We start from the raw sequence: 6,584 nt of genomic DNA, 5'->3' as shown, positions 1-6,584 counted from the left end.
ATCTGGGAAGTTCTCATAGCTTTCAGCTATGTGCAGAATATTCCCACATGTGTGCGCAATCGGTCTTCTTGTGAACTCTGTCATTTTCTCAAATCCCACGTAGATGCTGTCTGTCACGATGAGATCAGATCCTGTGCAGAACCGTAGAAACTTCTGAAGTTTACTCTCATCTAGCTCTCTGATGAATCTTTTCAGATGATTTGCTGCCTCCTTTTGGTTTGTAGTCAAATCAACATCAAATTTCAGTAGTTTGCAGACTTTTTTTGTGGTGGGTTGCAGGTCAGACAACAACTTAGTCAGTGCCTCTGGACTGAGGTCGAGATGTTGATGGTTAATCTCCCTCCAGCAGTCAATAACGATAATCGGTTTTTGGACCATCTCTTTGTGGGCAATTTCTTCAATTATTTTAGGAAGATTCTCTGCGGTGACTTTCCTTCTACAGCCATAGCTGTCGAGAACCTCCAAAAGGTCATCAGTGTCAACTGCAGTGAAATCAGTCAGCACTTGCATCAAAACTTCACGTTCTTGGCTGCTCACAAGTTGCATAAGATATGCTTTGAGGTCACTGTACACATTATCAAACAGCACCTGTTCAAGGAAAGGCAGTGCAAGTTTGTTTGGGAAATATTCACAATTGGTAACCTTTCAAAAGGATTCTTCCAATTGCCTTCCATGTTTCAGCAGGAAAATTATGGTGAATGAAGGGCACTTTAACTGTTGTCCCAAGTGTGCATCTCTCATACAATTCTTGCCAGAAGAATCTGAGAACATGCCTCAGTACCCCAGAACCACTGCCTACTTCTTCCTTGTTATCTGGGAGAATGCACCTCACATTCAATGATTTGTTTAAAATCTCTGGATCAGAAAAGGCAGTAATCATGTCAGCTAGGGTGTCTGCATGATGTACAATGATTGTTAGTTGTTTCTCTGCCTCAAGTTGACTGGCGGGGACAGGAAAATTCTCAAATATGAGTGTGTCTTCTTCATCTTCCTCGATGCCGAAATGAGGACCAAAGGTGATTTCAGGATCACTAGAAATGCTTAGTGATCGCTGTGTGTCATCCAAAACAATAATGACATCTGTGTAGTCATCATTTTCACCCGAGTCAAGATTAAACTCTGGAAGATTAAAAGGTTTTGGCTTTGTGGCAATGTAAAATCGCAACATTGTCATTTGCACAGATTCGTACATTGTGCTAATTGAAGGGCACGTTTCAGCTGTAAGGCAGCTTTGTTTAAAATCCCACACCTCAAAGTCGAACTCTGATTCAGGTCCTTTAGGTGATATCCATCAGGAAAAAATAGTGTCTTTCCTGTTTCAAGGATTTCATTCAAACCAGCATTAGTTGATAGTTAAATTTTTCTAGTGCCACCTTCTTGTTTTGCCCTTACTTGTTTGGTTTTGTTAGTGTCATTGTGAATCCAGCCTATTTCAATATTTCTTGTGGCTTTCAGCTTCTTTGTCTGTGTTTTTCTTGTTTCTGTACCTGATGCGTTTCCTTGATAACTTTCCGATCTCAGTGTAATTTTTTCTCTCAGTCTTTCACAAAGGCCTTTATTTCGGTTTGATGTGGGCTTTTTATTTCTACAATAATTAAAGATGGCAATTCGGTCTCCGTAGGAGGGGATGTATTTTTGAAGAGTGGCATCATCCATAACACCAATGACGTCGCTGTCAATCCGCAAAGAAGAAAGAAAATAAAACACAATCAAGTTTGTGCACTATAACTATTGTCAACCCTTGTACATCGTATAGATATATACTATTTTGCCATTTCGCAGACCAAATCAGTCCTGTTCATAATATAGACCCTCCAGAAAAACGCGATTCTGTGATCGCAGAATTTACCGCATAATCAGCAAAATGGCGCAGATTTTTAAAAGGCCGCATATTTATCAAAAGGCCGCATAATCCCCGCATTTTTCCACACAAAGTTGAGAAAAAAAAAGTTAACTCATCTTGACGTGAAGTAGTGATGATGATGACGCGACGTCATCAGCTCGCGCATCACAGAAGGTAAACACTCGTGTGGAACTCACACGAGAGAGAAAACACCAAGATGAAAAAATCTGATCCATCTCATTTACCGACGAACATTTCTGCTACAGACCGGGCAAAGCAGTACCCCGATGTCTTTCACGAAAGTGGGGGGAAACTATTCTGCACCCCGTGCAACTGTGTGTTGGAGCATAAGTCTTAGGGGAAATCGACGGTGACGACCCACTTTGATTCATTCAAACATTCGAAAATGCTTTCTGCTGCTGCGGACAAGAAAGCCAAACAACTCACGTTCACCGAGGCATCAACCTCCAAAACCCTTTCGAGGGCTACAAGAAACGAAGTGAGTAGCCTACAAGATTGAAGCTGGTCAGATAACGAACGAGTAAATGAAAACAGAATGAGGCGGAGAAGTGTGTGTGTAAATGGTAAATGGACTGTACTTATATAGCGCTTTATCCAGTCTTTAAGACCCCTCAAAGCGCTTTACATACGACATGTCATTCACCCATTCACACCCATTCATACAGAGCAGTGTACCTTACTCTAGGACCTAACATTCACACACATTGGCCATGCCATCTGGAGCAACTCAGGGTTAAGTATCTTGCCCAAGGATACATCGACATGTTGACTGCATGGGCTGGGATCGAACCCACAACCTTCTGGTTGAAAGACGACCACACTCCCTCACAGCCACAGTCGCCAGTGTGTGTGTGTGTGTGTGTGTGTGTGTGTGTGTGTGTGTGTGTGTGTGTGTGTGTGTGTGTGTGTGTGTGTGTGTGTGTGTGTGTGTGTGTGTGTGTGTGTGTGTGTGTGTGTGTGTGTGTGTGTGTGTGTGTGTGTGTGTGTGTGTGTGTGTGTGTGTGTGTGTGTGTGTGTGTGTGTGTGTGTGTTAGAGAGAGAGTGTGATTAAAATAGCCCAATTGCTTTTACAATAAATAAACATTGAATGTGTTTAATTGAATAGGAAAGGGGTTTAACGTTAGTGGCAGGTTGTTTGTGAGAGAGAATAAATAAGACAGCCCAATATTTTAAAAAAAATCTATTCTTTTTCGCAACTTTCCGCATATTTCGCAACTTCCCGCAATTTCACTGCATAAAATCACATAAAAACCCTGCATGTTTAATCGCATAATCAAGGATTTTAGCCCGCATAATCAAGGATATTTGCCCGCTTTTTTCTGGAGGGTCTAATAATACAAAACATTCATTAATTTTCAGAATATTAACCCTTAAAAAGCCAGTTTTTGCCATGATGGTACTGTTGTTACTTTGTTAGAAAAACAGATACAACTTGTTTCCCTGTTTACCCTAAAGTTTATAACCTTCACATAAGTATAACCCTTAAAAGTGTTTTTAACATGTTCCAAGAGGCAAATAAATATGATTGTGGACATCAGATCGATGTGTAACATTCTTTTAAGACCAGAGTAGTTACACTCAGTAACATTAACGTTAGAGACTGACATGATACGCAGCAACACATACTAGATAAAATTACCAACATTGTCCTGCTGTGGTCTAGACCCAACCTGCATCAGGTGCAGTCGGGACCCGGCCAGCCTAAGTCACATGTTTTGGCTCTGTCCAAAACTGGCCCCTTTTTGGACTGGTATATTTAAAACCTTTTTGTACATGTGTAACACGGCGGTTGATGCTAACCCATTGACGGCATTATTTGGCGTGGTCACACAGGAGACACGAATAACAACTGATCAGGCTGAGGCTGTGGCATTCTCTACCCTACTTGCTAGGCGTCTGATACTCTTTAGTTGGAAGAAGGCTGCACCGCCGTTTTACAAGCGTTGGGTAGAGGAAGTAATGTCCCATCTGAAACTTGAGCAGCTAAAGCACACTACTCGGTGCTCTATCGCAAAGTACTATAAGGTCTGGCAACCATTTCTGTCCTACTTTGAGAACGAATTCTCTAACATTGAAATAACGTAGCCAACGTAGCCAACGTAGCCAACGTAGCCCCCCCACATTGTTTTTTATTCATTTATGTTTTCATTTTTACTTTTGGTTATTTAACCATGTATTTTTGATTTCATAATTTATGTGTACGTTTACTTTCGAAATACATATTTTGTATCTCCTCTGGATGTCAATTGATATTTTGTGTACTTTCTGTGTGTGCTGTATTTTTGAATGCTGAGTGCTGCTGTTTGTTATTATGTGGAAAATCAATACAAATATTTGAATAATAATAACATTGTCCTGCTGTTTTAATCCCCTTCAGACAGTACAGCAGGATTCATATTCATATGCTGATAATTATGTGATTGTGGGGTAAAAGGACAACAAACCCCTGTGGTAACAATGCTACAGTACCGAGAGGGGTTGTTCTGGGTGAATTTTGGTTATATAATTAGCAACTGCCTCCTTGCGTTGTACTTTGACCACTGATCTCTAAACTGCTACAGGCAAAATAATTTGAAGTAATGACGGCAAAAAAAAACACTTAATTAAATCTCTACAGAAACATGAAAACCACGAGGCTGTTACTCTTGGTTAGTCGTCACTGTTCCAACAAGCACACACTTGCGTGTCAACGAACTAAACCATTATTTACTGAATTAGATGGGGGGGAAGCCACAGCATATGAGCTAATGCGCTTGCTGCTAGCTCATCAATGTCTGCATTTCACATTCTAACGCCTTTTTTTCTTGTTTTTACGAACGCCCAAAACACACTTATATATTTATAACTCACGTTTTGTTCTTCCATTTGCAATATGGTTTCCTCTTGGACCCCTCTGGCGCGCAGAAATTCACTCATGTCCTCCATTGTCGCCAACTGCAATGTGTAAATCTCTCACTGAAGCTGGTTCTCTACAGTTACCGGTATTTCTGACTTTAAAGTCAGAATTCTGAGATTAAAGTCAAAATTCTGACTTTGAAGTCAGAATTCTGACTTTTTTCTCCCAAAGAAAATATTTTTATTTTGTTCTGAGAAAAAAGTTAGAATTCTGAGATTAAAGTCAGAATTCTGAGATTAAAGTCAAAATTCTGAGATTAAAGTCAGAATTCTGACTTTTTTGTCAGAACAACAGATAACCTTTTTTTTTTTCAAATCCTCCTAAAAAAATAATTCATGTGGCCCTAATCCTCTTCTCTCTTCTCTTATGTATTCATGAGACATGCACAAAGATGTTTTCTTCCCTTCGTTTCCCCACTGTTCTAAGTAAATAACAATAATACATACTAGTCCATTTTTTAAAGATGTATAAAGCAATACCGCTGTTGAGGAACGACTAAACAAAATGTCAGAAACACCTTTAAATACAACTTAATCCAGTCAACACCAGCACAATGACCACAGATTGGTTTGATTGTTTCTTTGTTTCATTGTGTTCTTGGGGAAACGTGTCCTTGGGTGCTGGCAATATAATACAATTGATACCCTAAAACAAAGCATCTTAAAGTTTATAATTCAACAGAGCTGCTTTTAAAATACATTACAAATAAATACAAATTCCACCTGTTTATAGAATCAATATGTCCAGGATCTACTCATTTGCCTTGTTGACATGTTTTTTCTATCTTAGTTAGTTTTACCTGATGTTTTGTCTGCGTGTTTTCAAAGCAAGCCTCAGTCAGTTAGGCCTGAGGTGAGATAAATGACTGCTTCTTTGGCCCCCTTCTTATCTTAACAACCCCAAATATGCACCTGTTTGGCACACTGATAGCGTGGTGGTAGGTCTATAACGAGAGAATACCTAAGACTTATATAACTATATCACAAATGAGATAATGATAGATGTTAATCATTGAGTGCGAATGAGAAACAATTAAACCTAGCCTAACTGTACTGTGAGCAACTGTGATGTTGAAAGGAAAGACAAGTTGATCTGGAAGATAAAAGATATTTCTCTGTTCAAATATTATCTGGCAAAAAATGAATCATTACTCTCCGGCAGTGGCTTGGACTGGGAGCCGTATAGGACCGACCAGACCTAAATATGGAGTGTGGACTGCTACTTGGAGAGGTCCCAGGTCACCTCCTGCCCTGCCATGGTGCCATTGAGCAAGGCACCGGACACCAACCAGAGCTCTCAGGTCTTCTGGTTCAGGTCTGCAGTCAGAGTTAAACATGGAGGAGCAGTGTTTAATTGTTATGTTCCATATATTTTGAAAAAGAATCCCAGAAAACTGCAACTATTTCTTCATTTAAAACCAGACTGAAAACTTTCTTACCTTCCTATAACATTAAAATTAAAATTCATATCTTACACAGCACTGTTTTTTATTCTGGTATTTTATAAATGTCTTTTTCTATTCAAGCCTTTTTTCAATTAGAATGATCTTGGGCTTCTAGTGACTGATGTTACAAGTTTTTTGTAAAGCAATTTGAATTCCCTTGTTGATATGTGATTTGGTATGAAATGTGCTTAATGAATAAACTTGCCATGTCTTGCTGTTGGGGGGAAATCAACATATAATGTGAAGCATAAATCAATCTTTGGGATTTTGTGGGTGGTGTAGCTGCGCACCCCAGCCCAGGAGAGGGCGCTAATGCATAATGGTTAGTATACACTGTCAGTGTGCTTTGTAGTGGAGGGAACGGAGGTTTAATATCCAGA

The sequence above is a fragment of the Notothenia rossii genome (assembly GCF_949606895.1).
Source record: "Notothenia rossii genome assembly, chromosome: 6".
In the NCBI taxonomy this organism is placed as follows: domain Eukaryota; kingdom Metazoa; phylum Chordata; class Actinopteri; order Perciformes; family Nototheniidae; genus Notothenia; species Notothenia rossii.
This window is presented reverse-complemented; position numbering follows the sequence as displayed.